Raw genomic sequence first — 22,950 nt, 5'->3', positions numbered from 1 at the left:
TCTTTTAAATAAATTAAATTAAACATTTATTTAAATCATTACCCCCCCACTTGTATTTTCCTACAAATGCAACTTGCACACACAAATTGAAATAAATTAATTTTATTTTAATAAAATCCCATTTTCCCTCACCCACCAAACCCACTTGCATTCCTAAACCTCCTTCTAGATTCTTCTAACCCCTTCCTAATTAACCTAATCCATCCCCTAATTATTGTCACATTCTTAAGCAACTTTAAGTCACTTCTCAAAGACCTCAAAGTCTTTGAAAAGCATTTAATGCTTTGTGTGTTCAACAATTTAACCTCCAAAGTCTTTGAAAATCATTTAATACTTTGTGTTTTCAACAATTTAACCTCCAAAGTCTTCCAAAACCACTAATGGCTTTTCCATGACCATTAATGGCTCTTACATAACCATTTATGGTTATTTCAACTTGCACTCATGTGTCTCCTCAAGCATTTATTGCTTTGACCATGTTTATCCCTTTTTCCCTTTGCACAAAAGTTTATCCATTGGATAAAAGCTTTATTCTTTGAATAAAGAATGTATCCATTCAACTAACCTTGACCTTAACTCCCAAGGTCATGTCAAACATTTAATGTGTATTCCCTCTCCTCTCAACCTATCTCACATTGCCACTTGTCATCTTGGGATTGGGTTGAAAGCCTTCACATGGATCTCAAATCATTCAATCCTAACCCTTGTTGAGATTACTCAATCTCAACCATCCATTGCTCCATTTTTCCTATAAATAGAGCTCATTTCTTCATAATCCAGATCCTGAAAACTTGTATGCATTTAAGCTATAGGCATTTTGAGAGAGCATTTTAGCATAATCAACTAATATCTTATCATTTTGGTTAAAATAAATCATTTTAGTATCAATAGCATAGTATTAGCTTTTTATTCACATTTAGAGCAAATACTTCAATCTCAAACCTCCATAAGCATCCATAGTGCAAAAAGCTGCTGAGAGCTACACTATTTTAGAACTTGGAGAGGAGAGGAACAAAGGAGAAGGAGCTAATAGCATGTTAGGAGGCATTTGGAGATGCCTCATCATATTTATCTTCCTAGTTAGACATTATCTCATGCTTTTGGTGTCTCTTTTGACATGCTTGTGTAGGAAAGTATTTTGTTTATGATTTTTGACACTAACAATTTGGTTTTTCTTCTTGTTTGTGTTTTGTTATCATTGACTAACCTTCCCTTTTTGCAGAGAATCAGTATTTATATATATATATACATTTCAATACATACATACATATATATATATAAAATATTATGACAACCCCTATTTTTTTTTTAAAAACCAGCATAATAAACATTTTAAATAGTTCATTTCTCCCATAAAAATAAACATTAAACTATTAAGCATATAATAGATTTATCTATTTTTCTTTAGAGTAAACAAGGCATATAAACTTATTAGTTTTCTCTTTCATGATTAAATCTTTATTTAATAAACACATAAGGCAGATCCTAATATATTAGATTAAATGTATTTCTTTTCCTTTTAAATGTTATATGGTTAACTATAGAAAAAGATTAATTTATCTACTTTTATTTTCTGCATTTTTTTTTAGAAATAAATGACATAAATAAATAAATTACAGCAACATTGATATAGTCTAGAAATCTCTTTAAAACATTAAAAATGCAAAACTATTATTCTTCTAATATCTATTAAGCATAATTGTATTTGGAATGAATAAATAAAGGTAAGGGATTTATTTTCTTTCCACTAACATGCATCCTATAGTATTCATTCATTTCCATCATATTCAATATGCATAAAGAGATAGAAAAGACACTTATTTTCAAAAACATAAATACAAGTAATATTATTTCAAGAACAACTTAACCCATAAATATATGTATTTCATTTTGCAATAACAACTTAACAAAAGAATGCATTTTTAAAAAAAAAAAAAATTTAAAACATGAAATAGAGAGTACTTTTATTTTCAACATAGTAGCTTTTACAAAAGAGTGAAAACCCCGCTTAGCCTCTCATTTCTATTAAATGAGGACTCAAATAAATAAATACATTTTCATTTACAACTAAAATAAATAATGATGGTAGCATTTCCTAGCTTCTATTTTCCTTCTTTTCCAAGCAAACCTGCATTTATAAAGTCTTAAGGTTGTGACCATGGAGGCTCACCTCCCAACCTAGGCTTACTAGAAGCCACCCCCGAGCTTGGAGAACCAAGACCTAGATGGGTTACACTCAAGAAATACACAAACAAGCATGGCAAACTTACAATAAACATATTCCCATCCCAAGGCTTAATATCGTCACCAAATGTGATTTTTACATGGGTGGAGGTGGACTAAGCACCTTGAGGAGAAACTGCAAAATAGTAGAACACATCACAAGTTCCAAACTTGTCCCAACATCCTTATGACCCCAAAGACATACAAGCCATAATATCTCCCCTTATGACCCCCAAATGCATAAACAATAACTATGTAGAAAGGGTCACAAAAAAACAAACCATTGAGATCACTCTCTTCCAAAGAGAGCCTCTCACTCTAAGGTTGTCATACAACCCTCCACCCCAAGGCCACTCTACCCTCCCAAGGGTGAGTTGGCCTTGGATACTCCCAAAACACAAATAAAATGCATAACCAAAACAAGTGAAAGCTCACATATGTTTCTTCACAAATTAAACACAAAGGAAGAAAAAACTAAATTCAAGCAATCTTTCAAAGCAAAATAACAACATACAAAGGAAGAAATTTAACCAACCTTGAATCTGCCAAGGGTTTACAAGGGATAGCTTGGAGAAGAGCAGCTCAAATCGACACTTCTTTCCTTCAACACTTACCAAAATTCTATCCTAAACTTCCTTCCAAAATTTCAAGAACTAGTCTCCAAAGATGGAGAGTGGGTGATTAACTTCCTAAGTCTCAATCCCTTGCCTAAGAAGGCTTCTCTCACTCTTTCCAACCTCTTAGATAGAGTGAGAGATCACATTGGTTGGTCTTCCCAACATCTTACAAGTTACTAAAACAGAAAAACTAAAAAGGTAAGAGAAAGTGGGGAAGAGAGACTGACACATGAAAGGATGGTTATCTAACCTAGGAGGTATCCTCCAAGTTGGATTTTCGCTCATCTTGGGAAAACCAATTTTTGAAGGGTCAAATAAGTCACATGGGAGTGGGTACTTGCTTAAAAATACCCCTAACCCAGAGGTATACCCTATGGACGTTTGGAAAAGCCCCTAAACAAACCCTAGGAGTCCATTTGACCCCTTAGAAACCCATCTGAAGTTAACCTACGGGTCAAACCTAAGTTGACTACTCCAAAGACTCTACCCAAGGCAAATTTGGGACCACACTCAAATATTTGAATAAGGCTTTGGTTGAAACAATTTTCCCCCAAGAGACATGTCAAAATCAGAACACTATTCAACACATTTGTCAAGTGACACAATAAAGTACATTACTTAATTTACACATGGAAATTGTCTCTTGTTGGATTTTAACAAAATAATAATACAATTTAACACACATGCAAACATTTATGTTTACGAATAAAATACAATACATACGGGGTGTTGTCTCTCCAAATACACAACCCCTGGTTTTACGAACGTACATAGGTCTAGGCTTGATTCTCCATAATGTTTCCATGGTCACATGGATAATTTTCCTGCGCATCTCAATTACACATTAGTAATTCCCAAATAACCTCATATAATATTAAACACATAAATAAGAATACAAATCAATCACTTTGCATACAATTGACATCATACAAATTAATTTACCATATATCAAAGCAATCCACATAAGCAATTATCATAATCCTCATAAATTTCATCCATTCATAAGATATGCATCATATTTCTAACATCATAATAAAGACCTACAAATCAAATAAATGACATACACCATCTCAATGTTATCCTACTCTAGAATCATATAAAATTTTATATCCATAATGCATAGAAATGAAGCATCAATATATCAATGTTATCCAATCTTGGGATCATATAAAGTTCTATATCTATAATGCATGGAAATAAAGCATCCATAATAGTTCCAATATGAAAATCACTGAAATGCTAGGATGGGTCGGGGTAGGGCCTCACAAAGCTATCATGGTAACTCAAGAGATGAGTACCATTGATGCAATGGAAGAACTGACATTCCAGATGAAGATTGAAAGTGAGGTTGCTACCTCATTACTTGAGTCATGGACATTGGCCATGAAAACTTTTATGCAGGACTTTAAATCCGTTTTTGAGAAATTTCATTCTTTATTGTCATGAACATCTACTCTATTTTATTATATAAGCAAAAAGGGGTTACTTTGCATTACTTTGTCATTGTTGGCAAAGGGGGAGTAGGGTATATTAAAATTTTGGTTAATGTTACCATTTCATGTACTTTCATGTTACCATTTTGTGGAGTAGTGTATATGCTTAGGGGGAGTAATTTTGATTATGGCATTTTTGTTGTAAAAACACTTAAATGTCAAAATTTTCCTAATTGTTGCCATCAATGCCAAAGTGGGAGATTGTTGGCATTTTGATGATGTTTTGATTGTCATTAATGGACACACACTTTCTTGATGTATGAGTTATGCTCAACCGGTAATTGTTCCAATCAGTATTGTGTATTATTGAATGTATAGTCTTTAGACTATCGGTGTTTTGTAGAAAATGGTTTACCGGTCACAGATTGTATGTAGATCGCAAGTGGTATGAAGATCCCAAGTGGTATGAGGATCCCAAGCGGTTCGAGGAGCTCAAGCAGTATGAAGGAACCAAGTGGTAGTTAACTTTTGATCGAAACGCTACGATCTACCAATCTTCATTTTTGACAACCGATAATCGGTATATTGTATTAGCTGGTATTACTCTGTGATGAGTTACCAACTAGTATTTTTTGTAATGTGTGATGAGTTATCATCCATTGATACTTTTGCGGTGTTTTTGTGCCGTGTTACCAAATGTGTCCAGATGCACTGAACCTAGGAACTTGTAGTCTAATTCTATTGGATCGACATGAAATCAGATTCCTTTATAAGGACATCATGTCTAGGGTTTGCATGTGAGATGTGTGATATGTGAAATATAGAAATGAAATGGTTATGTGTGATCATTGAAGAGAATATTAGGTCTATGTGGAGAGATAGAGTGTGGAGATATTGAAGACTAAAGTAATGCTGAAATGCTTTAACAAGGAGCTGTCAACGATCTAATTAAGAAGACTGTGCTATTAGATAGATCATTCACTTGTTGATTACTCACATCTTTGACAAGTTTGAAACCCTTAACCGGGTAGGCCCAACAAAGCCTTTGTAAATCCTCTAACAAGGTGGTTCACAACTGTGGATCTGAAATCCTTTAACAAGGTAGTCTCTAATAGGACTTATCTCCTAACAGAGATCTAGATTCCTAATAGGATCTGTTCTTGTGAAGAACATTGTATGACCTTAACCAGTCTGGTTTCTATTATGCAGATATTTACTTGTGAGTTTCTGCTCATCGTGGTTTTTCCCATTTGTGTTTCTACATCAAATATCTTGTGTTATGGTGATTGTGCTCTTATGGGTGAATGCTCTGTTTGCTATTTGGTTTGCACTTATCTTAACAAATTTATTAGTGAATCTGTTGCACCGGTTATCTACTAAACTATTTAAAAGATTGATTAGAGTATTTTTTGGTATAATAATTCACCCCCCCCTCTTAGTATTCATCAAACCTTACATACCTAGGAGTATTCTAATTTTCTGTTCCTCTATCCTGATCTTTAGTTCCTGTTGATTTTTCTGATACTGCCGGAGTAATTGGTTCAACATTTTGTTTCAGTGTAGGTTCTACCAGTTCAGTTATGATCATTTCCACTACCAGTTCTCTCTCATAAGTTCCAATTTGACTTATGTTCTACTCATCCACCTTGAATTTACGCTCTCCATAATTCTTTGCAATCTTTTGTTATAACATCTATATGCTTTTCTTTCATTAGAATAACCAAGAAATATTCCTTCATCACATCTAGGATCAAACTTTCCAATGGAATCATCTCTTTTGATATAGAATTTACTACCAAAGATCTAAAATACTTAACTGTCCATGTATGAGCAAACCATAACTTATAAGGTTTCTTTTCGGTATCTCCTTTGATATGAACTCTGTTGAATGTGTATACCACTATGCTTACAACTTCTCTCCAATAGGCATGAGGCAGATTAACTTCCATCATTATAGTTCTAGCTGCATCCAAGATAGTTATGTTCTTCCTTTCCACAACTCCATTCTGCTGAGGTATCTAGGTGCAGACAACTGTCTCCTTATCCCATTTTTCTCACAATAGCTGTTAAATTCACTGAATGCGAATTCTCCACCCCGATTTGACCTTAAACATTTAATCTTCAATCATGTCTCTATCTCAACTTTATCTTTAAAGATTTTAAACTTTTCAAATGTTTTAGACTTCTCCCTTAGAAAACTAACCCACGCCATTCTTAATAGTCATCAATGATTAGCATGAAATATCTATCACCCTGAAAACTTTTGATTCTAGAAGAACCAAACATTTCAGTATGAATAAGATCAAGAACATCAATAGATTTGTCTTGTATACTCTTAAAAAAAGTTCTGACTCGCTTTCCCATTTGACATTCCTTACATACCGGATTATAGGGCTTTACAATATTAGGTATATCTCTAACTACCTTAGTAGAACTGATCTTCACAATGCAATAAAAATTTATATGACACAACCTCTTATGCCATATCCAACTCTCATCAATTCATGCAATCAAACATGTCTTCTCACCGGAGTTCAAATGAAAGATATTACCTTTAGTCTGTGTACCGGTTGCAATCTCCAATCCAGATCTATTGATAATCTTGCATTTTCCATCCTTGAACTATAATTGAAATCCCTTATCCACCAACTATCCTACACTTAAAAGATTATGCCTTCAACCTTCAACATAATAAAAGTTATCATTGTTATGCTTACCATCCAATGATAGTGTTCCTCTTCCCTTGATCATACATGCTTTGTCATCTCCAATTCTAACCAGGCCACCATCAAATTCTTGCAAAGATAAGAACTTCCTTTTATCTCTAGTGACATGATATGAACATCCACTATCAATTACCCATTCATCATAATCCTCAATTTTAGCAGCAAGGGCCTTATCTTCAAGTACCGAATCATCTTCCTTGATAGCCAGAAATACCCATTCCTTTCCATTCTTGGATCCACTAGTTGAATATTGTGTCGGTTCATCATCAGAATTAGTCACACCTTCCTCATCCGCATAGTAACATGATTTGTCTTTGTTCCACCTGTACTTATGCTTGTTTTGATAATCATGGTTAGGCCTAAAAGATCTTCTAGCTCTTTCTTCAAATCTTGAATTCCTTTCAGGACATCTAGGTGTAAAATGACCTATCTTATTACATGCAAAGCATTTAAAAGGTGATTTTTCTTCATACTTAATTTTTGTCAGTCCTTTAGGTACTCTTCTAGAAAATAAGGCTTCAAGCTTTCCAATAACTCTTGCTGGTAGATGATGTAGATGCATGAAAAGTAGGTTTAGATTTTACAACTCCAGAAGGTCCAAATTCCTAAAGCTCAAAAGAAGATAATTTCCCAACCAAGGTATCCCTATTAACAGAGGTGTTTGACATAGTTCTCATCTCATTAATTTTAGTAGCCTTCATCTTATAAGCTAGTGGCAAATCTCTCAGTACTTTAGAAACTATTTCGTCATCGCTTAGAGATCCACCACAACATTGAATTCCCAAAACAATCTCATTAACTCTCTCCATAAAAGCACTAATCCTTTCATCTTCTTCCATCTACAGGTTCTCATACCTCACCTAATAACCATCAAGTTTAGCAATTTTAATAGTAGGGTCACCTTCATTCAGAGTCTCCAATTTGTCCTATATAGCCTTTGTAGTTGATTTGTTAGTTAGTCCCATTATTTGTTGATCAAAAAGTGCACACAAAAGGGCTTCTCTAGCTCTACAATCATTATCAAGTTCTTTATCCAGAATTGCTGGAGGAGGATTGCCAGATGTTGAATTAAATTTTTTTACACCTTTCTCAATGATCTCCAAAATTTCCTTTTCAAGACATCTCAAATGAGTATCCATCTGAATCTTCCATACCTTGTAATTTGTTCCATCAAGCCTAGGAATTTCTCTCAGGAAAATAGCTACAGATATACTTGATGAAATTGAACTACTAGATGCCATAGGATCTTCCTCAAGTGGTTAAGCTTCTATAGAGAGGATGAATCTCTGATACCAATTGTTAGACAACTCAGATAACTAGAGGACAATTGAGAGAGGGGGGTGAATCAGTTCTCACTGGATTATAGAACTTTAAGCCTTCAAATCCTTATTACCGAAACACATAAACTCAATACCATAATGTATACACCAAATACCAGAATGACTGATATAGCAATTAAACATAAACATAAATCACAAAACAATTACCATCCATCTAGAACACATGACATCAAGATTTGTACGTGGAAAACCCGATAAAGGGAAAAACCATGGTGAGAAGCCTACCCATAGTCAGATAATACTTCTAAAGTAAGTATGTGATTACAATATGAGGGGCCTGGACAACAACCTAGAGTGCACTACTCATCACAAAAAGGAGCCTCACTGACTAAAAAATAAATCCAAACTACAATCCAGAATGAAGAGTGAACTACAAAGATAGCATCTCCTATGCCTGAGTACAGTTCTGGTTAAGCTCAATACCGGAGGTCTTAAACCTCTCTTACCAACCCAATTCGATCACCTATGATTGACCAAAACCTCTCCATATGATTACAACATTATTCGCACATAGATAGTCCTATATTCCATAAACTCATATGCCCATGATCTACAAAGAGATCTTACATCATATTTATACCAACCCAAGACCTAAACAATTATGTCGGCCACCTAAAAGATAATACAATAAGTTCATAACATAAATGCGCAATCCAATGATCAACCAAGTTGGCTTAGGCTAGTAATAATGTAAACCAATCATTAAATCTTGCCAATAATGCATCAGGAACATTCTCCAACATGTTACATAAGCCAGTCCATAACCTAGATAGCACCGGACCCAAAATAGGTTGCCATAAACCAAATGCAACACCACTGATGAACTAGAACATGAATAAGATAACCAACAAAATCCTGAAAGCCATCTAGAAGCTGCACCAACACCACTTATCACGTGCGTCAATAGATCTTCAACAAAGCTCTGTCGCTAAAACCCTTACCAATGACCAAAAGGCTTACTAAAACAAATGGTACCATACGGGTCATCAAATCCCAAACCAACTGATCATGATACACATCTAAATAGCATGAATGACATCCAAATCAATTCCACTAACCAAATCATACCAAAGCATACCAGATTAATATCATAATCCAACCACTCTACTCGAACCAACCGAAAACCGGTAAACAACCAAAACAACCGGTGTTTCCATCAATGACAAAACATCAATGCAACACCTAATCAATTCCTCTAGATTGCCAACAACAACAAGATCAATCATCCAAAAAACATAATCACACCAACAGTCGAAACTAGAAATCATCGGTAAGGAAGCTTGATGCTCACAAATTCAATGGTACATGCTTTGTTTTCAATAATTATGTTCATATGGCTAGTCAGTGAAGAAATAGGAATAATCAGAACAATACAACATTCATCAGTCTTGGAAATGTAGGATGTCATGCATGTAGAAAATTTGAACATATGAATAACCAATGTAGATCAAAGGGAAATCAAGGAAATCAAGGGTTTAACAAAGCAATTCAGAAGAACAATATTGTCTGCTACACATGCAACAAGGTTGGACATATTTCTAAATATTGTAGAAGTAAGAACCCATAGACAACTAATGGAAATACAAATGAGAAGGGAAAGGCAAAAGTGGAAGACATTAGAAAAAAACATGAGAAAAGATGTGTAATAATATTGGATACACCATAGGCAGATCACCCGGTAGAGTCATCAGGTCCTACACCGGTAGTAGACAAAACCAATAACTAAGGCACTCTGCCTTAGGGGTAGGAAAATCATTGAAGATCATGCAAATACCCTAGATTGGATCTGCAGTCAGAGAATTCTAATTGCGGATAGGTACTCGAGAAATTTTAGGAGTTTATCAGAACCTACTCGTAGACTATGTGACTTGGTAATACTTCCCAGCAGGATTTATGACAGTGAAAAATTAGGGTTAACGGCGATAAAAGGGGAAAGGTAAAGTTATTGTCTTCACATAGCGATCAACCAATTTCAAGAGTGATTCAGAGTCCAAGGTGATTTGTGTAAGCACTTTATCTTTAAAAGTGATTTCATCTCTCGATAGTGTTTGAGGTATTTTTCATTTGCAGAAACTCTAGTTTCGGTATCTAGTTATCATGGCTTCTTCATCGAATATAGATACTCCTTTGGTGGTGGAAATCAAGAACTGCCCCCATCCTATTTTCAAGATGTATCCTTTCAAGTCACTTCTGGATGAACCTTTGGGAGCATTTTCGAGCATTTTCCATGGTATTCTTCACATAGAAGATATTAGGTCATACATTAATTGCAAAGATCCTAGTGTGCATAAATGACCTTATGTTGGAAAAGTTTGAGGAGATCCAGAAGGAAACAATAGACATTTGGGTAAGAATTCTTTTGAGTTTGGGTTATGAACCGAGTCCCAGTTTTGTACAGTCTCAGAACATTAAGTTGCCAAAAGATAAGCAACCGACAGATACAGAACAACAAGGTGTAAATATTGAACAACCTATTAGCACTCCACCAGCTACCACTGTACCGGTTAGTGAGTCAAATTTTACAACAGAGGATTTACCGGCAGATAATGTACAAAATGTAGTAGACATAGAGGTACATATAGATAATGACACAAATAATAAGGGTGCAGAGGATGTTTAGGATCTAGATAGGGAACCAAGTAGAAAAGCCATTGGTGCACAAGAGATAAAGGATTGTAAGGTTACCTCTCAGACAGACAAGGGTAAGGAAACTGTGGCAGATATCTCTTTTGGCTTGGTAATTGACACTTCAACTATACCCAAAGGGAACTTATCACAACAATCTATGAGTTTCAACAAACCCTATCACAAGATGTCATCGACTGAGAAAATTTTGGCGGCAGAAGCACTTCAAGGACAAGCGACCCAAGAGTTGTCTTAGGAAGAGTCAAGAGATAGGAAATTAATTGAACACAATTTTGAAGTTTTGAACCGGTTGGTACCAGAATTCCAAGCACAAGAGAGTGCTAACTCATTTGGTAAATTGGAGGAAATTATTAATTTTATTCCTAAGCACTATGATTCTTTATTAAAAATTTCATTGACATAGGCTAAAGATAAATTTGTTGAGGCCCAGAAGTAGACATTTTTGCAAATGATTGAGTTTGACAAGGGGAAACTCCAAACTTTTTGGCAATCTATTGATGCAGCATTGGCAGAGGGAGGTAGTGTATATAAGACTTGTGTAGATTTTGATAAGCTCACAACATCCATAGACAAGAAATTGTTAGATTGTAGGAACTATTTAATTTAGATTTCTAATTCTTAAAACCAGACAGTCAATCTTACAAGTTCTTTGGATGGTCCAAATTTGGTAGTTATGGATCAAATTTTGAAATTGGAGAAGGATAGGGACAACATAATAATGAAAAAAAATGAGCTCCAGAATCTCATTGATCCCCGGTTGGATAATTTATTGTTTCATATGATTGAATGCATTGCTAACATGTAGAAGGAGGATCCCACTACATCAGAGGAAATTGAATATTATGCCAGTCTCTTGAATGGATTCGTCTCCATTCTTGAACCCCTTAAGCAAGGTTGGGATATCTACTTTTCATTTTTGAAGAATACATATGCAGACATTTTGAAACATGTATAGAACTAGCCTATGTTCATAACTATATAGAATTGTAGCATTTATAGGCATTATTGTTAGTTGAGTAACCAAGGAAGATCCCTTCATCACTCTTGGAATCAAAACTACCTAGGCCATCCATATCTCTCTTGATAAAACACTTCCTTCCAAATACCTTGAAGTACTTGACTGATGGTTTCCAGTCATACCACAACTCATAAGGTGGTATTTTGCTATTTGTTCTTAGTTGAACCTGGTTCAAGGTATATGCAACATTCTGAACCACTTCCTTCCAATACATGTCCAACAAACTTTCCTCATTTAACATGGTTCTGGCCATCTCCTTGACTGTCCATTTCTTCCTTTCTACCATACCATTTTGTTGTGGTGTCCGGGGGGCTGAGTATTGCCTTATGATTCCATGTCTTTCACAATAGTCTTCAAACTCATTTGATGTGAAATCTCCACCCCAGTATGATCTTAGTCATTTCAGCTTGCACCCACTTTCTTTTTCTACCATTTTCTGAAAGATCTTGAATCTGTCAAATGTTTGTGATTTATCTTGTAGGAAAGTGACCCATGTCATTCTTGAATAGTCATCAATGAAGAGCATACAATATCTTTCATCGGAAAGAGCTCTTGTCCTAGTCACACCACATAGATCTATATGCACTAGTTCAAGTGGTCTTGAAGTGTTGTTTTCTTTTGTCTCGAAGCTCGGCTTAGTCTACTTTCCTTTCACACATTCATCACAAAAAGTGCTTACCAGTTTGATGATGGGTGGTATATTTCTCACAAAACCCTTTTTGCTTACTGTAACTAGATTATCAAAATTTATGTGGCCTAATCTTCAATGCGACAATAAGCTTTCATCCACTTGTGCCAACATGCATTGGGATTTAAAATATTCTTTCAGATTGTATACATTACCATTTTTCCTCTTACCTTCAGCTACAATCTGACTGGTACTCCTTCTTTATCTAGTAGCCGATAGAATCAAAGGTGAATTTATAACCTTTGTCACACATCTAACTCACACTCAATGAATTGTGCTTCAAGCCTTCCACATAATACACATTACGTGCTTTCAGTTTTCCATCAATATTTAGAGTACCTTTTCCCTTTATCTTGATAGATGAGCTATCTTCAAACCTTACTAAGCCACTATTCCAGTCTTCAAGTTTGATAAATTTATTTTTATCATCGGTCATGTGGTTGGAACAACCATTGTCTACAACCCATAGATTTATTCTTTCAGCATGTAGGGCAGTATACACTATCAGACTTGATTTTGCTTTGTCCTTTTCTTTCTCAACCCAAACCGATTGAGTTTCTTTCTTCTTATCAGCTACAATTTTGTGATCTAGTTTGGCTACTAGTTCTCGAGCAAGATCTGTCCTCTTCTGCTTGATTTTCTTGTTCTTACAAAGCTTTTCTATATGTCCAAACTCTTGACAGTTATAGCATTTCACATTTACATTGAAAGATGAATCTTCAAGATTATTGTAGGACACCAATTTACTCTTCCTACATTCAAAACTCCTATGACCAAATCCATTGCACTGATAACATAAAACATTCATATCTCAAAGTGCATTAAATGGATTTCTACTCTCATAACTCACAGTGGACTTATTTGTTAGTTAGCTAACCTATGTCCAAATTTGTTACACCGATAACAATAACCATAAAAGTTTGGAACATACCGGTTAGGTTGCCTTGGTTCTGCAAACGTCTATCTCACCGGGGGTCTTCCTTTCATGCTGCTAACTCTAGTGAATCCTTCATGATCAACCCTTGCATTTCTCCTTAGATTTGCATTCTAATACATTGAGTGCGGCCTCTAGTTCATTGATTGTGTATACCAGTTTATGTGATGGTTTCTAACAGCTTCTGTATAAGTCTTCTTACAGGTATCCTTGCTTACTGTGAATGTTTTTTTTTCTTCACCTTCACTAGAAGAAGTGAACTGTATCTCCTTACCAGATGTGTCTTTGTTGTTTTAACTTTGTCCTTCTTCAAATATTAAGCCATCGATATCTTTAGATTGCTTCTATGCCACCCTCATATTTGCTCCTCATTTTTGGTTCATCCTTACTCTTTTCAAGCTCTTTTTCGAGCTTCACTATTTCTACTTCTAGATCTTGATGATCCTTTTCCTTCTTCATCAGACCAGAGGATGTAACTTCACATATCCTCTTGGATTCTTCCAACTAGAGTTTTGAGTCAGAGATAACTTGATTGGACTTATCCACAGATTTCTTCAAGGGACCTTGTTCTTCTGCTGCGGCAAGATTGACCTTCTTGAGTTCTCTTCTTGTCCTACTTAACTCCTTAAGAGTAATTATGAGATCACCTTATAGATCCACTTCAGGTTCAATATCTTCTTCTTCCTCATCTTCACCAACTGATTCATCTAGTGCCATAAAGAGATCAACTTCTCTTTCATTCTCATGTTTGTCATCTTCTGATGCACTTTCTTCATCTGTGGCATCATCCTCAATAGTATATAGGTTGTTCTTCTTCTGGTAGCCTCTTCTTCCTTGCCGATAGACATACCTTTCTTTTTCTTTACCAACATATCTTTCAAAACTTCTTTTCTCATCTCCACTGATTTTATTATAAGGACATTTTATAGCAAAGTGTCCAACTTTACCATAGTTGAAGCATTTGAGTGGTAACTTTCCTTTATACTTGTCGGATCCTCTCTTGAGCTTTTTGATAAATTTTTCTACCTCTACATCTGAGTCTTCACTGGATCCTTTACGAGCAACCTCTTCCTTGCCCTTTTTAATAGAGTTGAAAGCTGCATCTTTCCTTGAAGATGCTTCACTGGTTGTCCTCATTTCATAGATAGTAAGAGAGCCAAATAGCTCATCCATTGTGAAGGTTTTCAGATCCTTTTTTTCCTCAATGGAAGAAACCCTGGTATCATACTTAGATGTGAGAGATCTAAGTACCTTCTTGACAATAATCTCATCAACAATTTCCTCTCCAAGTCCTCTGATGGTGTTCATAGTTTCATCTACTCTATGAAAGTAGTCTGCAATCTTTTCTTCATCTTTCATCTTGATGCCTTCAAGCTGACCTCTTGGTGATTTCAGCTTGGCCACTTTGACTTTGGAATCTCATTAAAATAATCTCTACAATTTATCGCAAGTCTCCTTGGTGGATGCATAGTGCATGACCATGACAAACTCATTATTTGACAACCCGCTTTAAGATAGCATGTTTAACCTTTGCATTATTCTCATAGTCCTTAGCATCTGGATCAGTGGGAGGAACAATAGGGATAGTATACCCATTCTTGATAGACATCCACAAATCAAAACCAAGAGAGGAAATATAGTTCTTCGTTCTTCTACTTCAAAAGGCATAGTTAGATCCATCAAACATGGGAGCTTTTGAGGAGCCAGACTCATTTCTTACCATTGTGTTCCTTGACTAGAATCTACCCAAGCTAGAGAAATATTTATTCAACTAGGAACCTAGGCTTTGATACCAATTGTTGAACACAATGTACCACTGAGAGGTAGTGAATCAGTGGTTCCTAAAAATATTTTCCTTTTAAACCAAGCCTTGAGTACTGGTTAACAATCTAAACACTAAGCAATCAAACCTGTAAGATATGAGAATATATTAAAAGAGACAAACATACAAATGCATAACCCACAACACCAGATGTATGAGGAAAACCCAATTTGGGAAAAACCATGGTGAGAAATGTTGTTGGAGTCTACTTCTCTAATCCAGCCTCACAATGAAACAATAGATTACAATGATTTAGGGCACCAACCCAAGGAGCACCAAACCCTACTGATTTAGTGCACCAACCGAAGGAGCATCAACCCCTACACCAAGCACCAACTCGATGTAATGTGATGAAATACAATTGTAATGCAATGATAGCACCTAGTTGCAAATGAGTTCTACAACACCTGATCAACTGATATCTACTGGTTAACAACCTCCTCTTCTTCACTGGTTCTCACACTGCCGATTATCAAATTACTCTCTCTGAGCACTTACCAGTTACTCCCAGTCTTTCTTCTCTCTCTCTAAGCCTCACACTTGATAGTGTCACACTGTGATGCCTTCCTAACCAATCACTCCTTACTAGTATGCTTGACTGTTAAAACTATAACAGTTTACCATTTACTCTATTTCTTCCGGTTAGGACCTCTCATCGGTTCAACCTACTAACACTCTAACACTTTGTTTTTCAATGAGCTATTTCTCAAATTGGCTTATCTCTTCTTACTCATACACTCGCACTTCTCACCTCTTTCATCCAACATAAATCATCTACAATCTTGAGTTCACATATTTATTTATGAATGTTTCCACCAAAGGCAACATTCAAATGGTGGCGTGCTAGGGTTTTCCTCCACCAACTCAATCTATATCAAATCTGATCGGATCTACTTTTCTGGAATGATGATCTTCATGTCATCAATAAAAACTGCCATCAACTCACCTTCCAATGTGCATTTTCTATATTTGGATGTTTGCAACATGCTTTTCTGTGTTGCTATGTCAATCACCATTAATGGCTTGGCTATTTCCTTTTGGCAAATGGGTACAAAGATCATATCATCTTGCAAGGTCAGTTCAATCACCTTGCCACCTTGTCTTCCTTGAGCCACAACATTCTACCATCCTCCCATGATTTACGGGTTCTCTAGTAATGTCAACCTGTTTGTTAACTACTACATCGATGAATACTTAATTGACCTCTACGTGATCGCTATCTAGTTTCCACCTGTCATCCTTGTTGACATCCACCTATGCTTGATTTGGCATCATCTTCAGTCTGCTATGTCGATTTGGCATCCTTCACTGACCAAGACTAACTATCAGTTCAACTTACCTTACTGGTATAGCCTAACTTCACCAGTGGACCTTCATACTTGCTGACCTATTCTCTGTCGGTGGATCAACTTGGCATTCCATCAAACATGTTGGTCCATCTACTAAGTCCATTTACTAGTAGCATTAAACTTCTCTATGTATATTGTTTCACATCCTTATGTTCTTCTTTGCTTGCTTGATTTGCCTTGCTGGTGGTCCTACTTTATCAGTAGATGAAGTGTTTCGTGTGTACTAGTAAAATACCTTTTTGTCTACTTACACACATATTGGTTGACATCATCATGTCTTACTTCACCCATACCGGTCACCCCTACTTACTCACTAGTGACCATGTCATACTAGTTGACATCAATGACAACCTGATGCCAACAAGAAGTATCAATCATTGCATGGACCTAGTTCTTGGAGCTAGTTTGACTAACAAAGCTACACACTGGATGACACTGGTAGAGAATAAAGAGATGAATAGACAAGTGCAGGAGTTGTTGAAGAAAGGTTTGATTAGAGAAAGTTTGAGCCCTTGTGCAGTACCGACAGTATTAGTACCTAAGAAGAATGGAGAGTGGAGAATGTGTACTGATTCTAGATCAATAAACAAGATCACAGTGGAATACCAGTTTCCTTTGCCTTGGATGGATGACATAATGGATTTTTTTGAGTGGAGCCAAATACTTTACAAAGATAGACTTGAAGAGTGGATATCATCATATCAGGATCAGACAATGAGATGAGTGGAAGACAACATTCAAGACAAATGAAGGACTGTATGAATGGTCGGTGATGCCTTTTGGGTTAACTAATGCACCAAATACTTTCATGAGGCTGATGAATGAGGTATTGAAGAAATTATTGGGTAAGTTTTTTATTGTATATATGGATGACATTCTAATTTTCAGTAAGTTAAAAGAGGAGCATTTGTTGCATTTGAGACAAGTTTTGCAGAGGTTGAGGGAAGAAAAGTTGCTGATAAATCTTAAGAAGTGTACTTTCATGAAGGAGGAATTAGTCTATTTGGGATTTGTGATATCTAAGGATGGTTTAAAGATGGACTCTGAGAAAGTAAAAGCAATTGTTGAGTGGCCTACACCGGAAAGCATTGGAGAGGTAAGATCATTTCATGGGTTGGCTAGTTTCTACTAGAATTTCATTAGAAATTTCAGTTTGGTTTGTAACCCTATGACTGAGACCATGAGGGGATATCGAAAGGAATTCAAGTGGACCACCAGAGAAAACAAAAGTTTTAAATTGTTGAAATGGAAATTGACTGAGCAACCTATGTTAGCTTTACCGGATTTTAATAAATTATTTCAAGTGGATTGTGATGCAAGTGGAATAGCAATAGGAGAAGTCTTGAGTCAAGAAGGGAGAGCTGTATCTTATTTCAGTGAGAAATTGAATGATGCTCAGAGGAGATATTCAGTGTATGATCAAGAGTTTTATGTCATAGTTCAAGCCTTGAAGAAGTGGAGATTTTACCTATTGCCTAAGGAGTTTGTGTTGTATACGGATCATCAAGCTTTGCAATATTTGAACAGCCAGAGTAAGTTGAATCAAAGACATATGAGATGGGTAGAATTTTTGCAGAGTTAAACCTTTGTGTTGAAGCATAGAAGTGGGAAATCTAACCAATTTGTTGATGCATTGAATAGGAGAAGGAATCTATTGATAGAGATGAGAGTGACAATATTAGAATTTGAGGAATTGAAGACCTTGTATGATGATGACCTAGATTTTGCAGAACTTTGGAGAGCATGTAGAGAACCGGTTACGATAGATAGAAGCAAGTGGTTTGATTACTTCATTTAGGATGGGATGTTGTTCAAAGGAATAAAACTGTGCATACCTAAGAGTTCTATGAGGGAGAATCTGATAAAGAAGAAACATAGTGGAGGATTAGTCGGACATTCTGGTATTGAAAAAATAGTAGCATTGGTGAGTGAGCATTACTTTTGGCCCTAGATTCATAAGGATGTTAGGAAATATATGCAAAGTTGTAGAGTTTATCAAGTTGCAAACGGTAGTAGTTAGAATGTGGGATTGTATAAACCTTTGATAGTACCAGTAAGACCTTGGGAGGATATAAGCATGGATTTCATACTTGGATTGCCTAAAACGCAGAGAGGGAATGATTCTATATTTGTGGTAGTGGATAGATTCTCGAAGATGGCTCATTTCATACCTTGTAAGAAGACATCAGATGCATTACATGTAGCTGACCTATTTTTCAAGGAAGTAGTGGGATTGCATGGATTATCTAAGAGCATAGTTTCAAACATAGATACTAAGTTTGTTGTCTATTTTTGGAGAACAGTTTGGAAGAAGATGAAGACATATTTGAAGTTCAGTTCTACTTTTCATCCATAGATTGATGGACAAACACAAGTAGTTAACCGGGGCTTGGGGAATTTGTTGAGATGTTTAGTTGGAGATAAAACTAGAAGTTGGGATTTGATTCTGAACAAGCAGAGTTTTCCTACAATAATTCAGTAAACAAGAGTACCAAGAGAACAACTTTTGAGATTGTTATCGGAGCACACCCTAGAGGTATATCAAAATTAAGAGATATTAGCAGTGAAGAACAGAGAAGTTTAAAAGAAGAAGAATTTGCAAATCACATGAAGGACATACATATTCAAGTTAAACAACATCTGGAGGACATGAACAACAAGTAGAAGGAGAAAGTAGATGAGAAGAGGAGATATAAGGAATTTAAAGTTGGGGATGAAGTGATGGTGTATCTGAGAAAAGAAAGATTCCCGGTTGGAACTTATAACAAGTTATAGATGAGAAATTTTGGACCTGGATTTTGAGAAAGTTTAGTTCTGGGAATGCATATGACGTGGAGTTGTCAGATAGTCTGAGTATTTCACCTATGTTTAAGAATGCAGATCTTCATCTGTATCATGAACCAAAATTCAATGAGGACAGTATTGCAGACTTGGAGAAATAGTTGCCCCATAAGGAACTAGATCAGATTGAAGACATTTTGGATAGTAGGATTGGGTGTAGTACACGGAGCAGTCAATATAAGGAGTATCTTATGAAGCGGAAGAACAAACCAATTGAAGATTCATCTTGGATTTCTCAAGAAGAGGTAGACCATATTGGTTTTCCTCTAACCCCCACAAAGTGAGAGAATCACGTTTTTTTCAACAACTCCGGATGTCTGATGCAGGAGCATCCTTGGTTCATAGAAATCTTGCATCAACCAAAAATATTTCCTTTCTATTTTTCTTTCTATTTGCAGTTTCAACATTTCTTTCTATGTGTCTCAGATTTGGCTCACCAGAACACATGGAGATGGATTTTTCTTAAAGACTTTATCATCTTCCTTATTCCCAAACTATGGAGCATTTGGATCATTTTCCATCAAGTTATCGCTACCGGTTTTCGAGACAGTTTTCTGTTACTAGTTGCCTAGACCTATTTGCATTGGTGATCTACCGGATCCCTTTCATAGCTTGCAGAGCCCTAAGTGTTGATTCCTATGTTTCTTTGTGTATGACCAACCTTTCCACATGATTTACACTTTATCCTTTAGATTTTTTGGAGGAATTTCTTTGGTGGAGGCCGACCTTGTTGGTTTTACACATTAGGTCTTGTTCTTTGGGTTTTGATCCCTTTTTGGGCTGACCGTATCCCCTTGGATCATATAAATAATTATAATAGAGCATTAGAATGTAATGAAGAAGTTATACCCAACATAGAAGATAGATCTTAAGATTTGAGGTCCCGGTTGTGACCTATTCTATATTTTGAGTATGTGTTAGCAAGGCTGTGAGCTGGTTTCTATAACCCGGATTTTATCAGTTGGTTGTAATCCGTTTTCATGATATAATTCAATCTGTTATGCATTTCCTCCATCATGTCCCTATGTTTCTGTTGTGTTTACTCTTGCTGATCAGTCTGGATTGATCTCTTTGAGGTACATCCTAGTCAGTGATTGCTTCATGTTGATGTGTCATGATGAAGTGGAGAGAGGAGTGGGGATGTGGATTTGTAGGAAAATGCAAGTGGCTAAGGGTGAATAGGATTTTAGAGAAATTTAGGAAAAATTGAATTATATATTTAAATTAGAGAATTCAACCACATAATAGAAGAATATTTAAATGACCTTTGTATTCAAATTAATTGAGCCACATTTATGTGATACATATATATTTAATATTCATTTGAGAGATGTATCTATGTGTGCGAATATTGTATTCATCACTTAGCAATAGAGGAGAAGAGTTGTAAAGTGTGAAAGAGTGTGCAAAATTTTATGTGTACAGTTGAGTTTATGTGCTTAACTGAACTATAATTAGGTAGTAGGAGATGATATTTTCTAAGTTCATGTAATCCAGATTGTTGTCTGAATATTTTTAAGACATCGAGTCTTTCCCAGAGTTATAGCCATTTTTATTTTGAGCAATGAGCTCTAGGCAGTGAGCCTGAATGTAGGTGCATTCCCAATTGTAATATTTTGCATACTTCTAACAAGGTATTATCTCATTGTGGGTAGGTTCCCACCATGGATTTCCCCTTAACCGTCTTTTCCACATCAAAAATATTGGTATTATATATTATATTGATGTGGTGATAATTCATTATTTAACCATTAATTATGATATCTGAATTTAAGATTAAGTTGTGTTGCATTTTTCTGCAAACTGATTCAGCCTCTCAGTTTGCTCCACTGTTGCCAACAATTGGTATTAGAGCTAGATCCTCTAGAAGAAGCTTGGCTTCTTGAGGAGATCTGGGATGACAAACTTTTCTTTTAAGAAGGATAGTCTAAGATTTGATGGGACAAACTATACTATATAGAAGAACTAGATGGAATGTCATTTGAGATGCATAGGTGAAGACTATTGGAAGATTACTAAGAATGTGTCCAATGTTCCTCAGAATGGTCCTACTACTCCAGATGAACTCAAAGAAGTTGAATTCAATATCAAAGTGAAGGAAGCATTGTTGAGTTCCTTGACAGATTCTGAAATGACTAATGTGATGTATTTGCAGATTGGTCATGAGATCTGGAAGAAGCTAGAGACTTTGTATGAAGGTGATAGTCATGTTAAAGTTGCTAAGTCGTAGAACTTGAAAGGAAAGTATGAAATACTGAAGATGGGTGAAGATGAGAATATTACCTCCTTTATGGAGAGGGTGAAAGAGATTGTATTGAATATTAAATGTGTTGGTGGTTGGAAAAATATGAGATTGTGGCTAAAGTGTTGAGATCATTGCCTCCTGCTTACAAGCACAAGGCTGATTCTATTGAAGAGATTCAGGTTGTGATAGATGTGACTAGAGACATGTTGACTGGAAAAATTTCTTCTTTTGAGTTGAGCAAATTCAATGAAGTTCCTCCTAAATTTTAATTTGCATTTAAAGCTACTGTATCTAGAAATTAGAGATATGATCCTGGAGAAAGTTCTACAAGGATATCTAGATATGAGAAGGATATGAAAGAGCTTGAAGAAGAAGAGAGAGAGATTGAAGCCATGATTGCTAGAAGATTGCCTAAGGGTGCCAGTAAGTATGAGGGTAAGTTTCCTCTTAAGTGATTTTCATGTAACAAGATTGGACATTTTGCTTCTAGATGCTCTAGAAGAGATAGAAATCCTAAGAAGCCATTGAGACCTTACAAGCCTAAATATCAGAAGAAGTTTTATTTTTCTGCTAATGAAGGTGTGACAGGTGATGAGTCTGGAAAAGGAAATTTAGGAGATGAATGGGTGTTCATTGCTATCAAGGAAGAAGATCCAGTGACTGTTGATTCTACTAGCTGTATTGTTGAAGAGAAATCTTTGGCTACTAAAGTTGAAGAGAAAGATGAATGGGTTATTGATAGTGGTTTATCTCATCAAATGACAAGTGATAAGAGTAAATTTGTAAGTATGCGAAAGTATGATGGTGGTATAATCCATGGTAGAGGTTCTATTTATCTTGATGGTAAGCATAACACTGATGATATTTTATATGTTGAAGGTCTAAAGCATAATCTTTTGAGTGTTGGACATATGGTTGATAAGGGATATGACTTGCAATTTAAGAATGGGAAATGCAATATCTTGAGTAGCTCCGGAATTGAGATTGCATCAAGTACATAGACTAAAGGTAATATCTTTCACATGAATTCTAGTGGTAAAAGATGTTTGATTGCTCAAATTGATGAAA

Source organism: Cryptomeria japonica, chromosome 1 (assembly GCF_030272615.1).
Source record: "Cryptomeria japonica chromosome 1, Sugi_1.0, whole genome shotgun sequence".
Taxonomy (NCBI): domain Eukaryota; kingdom Viridiplantae; phylum Streptophyta; class Pinopsida; order Cupressales; family Cupressaceae; genus Cryptomeria; species Cryptomeria japonica.
This window is presented reverse-complemented; position numbering follows the sequence as displayed.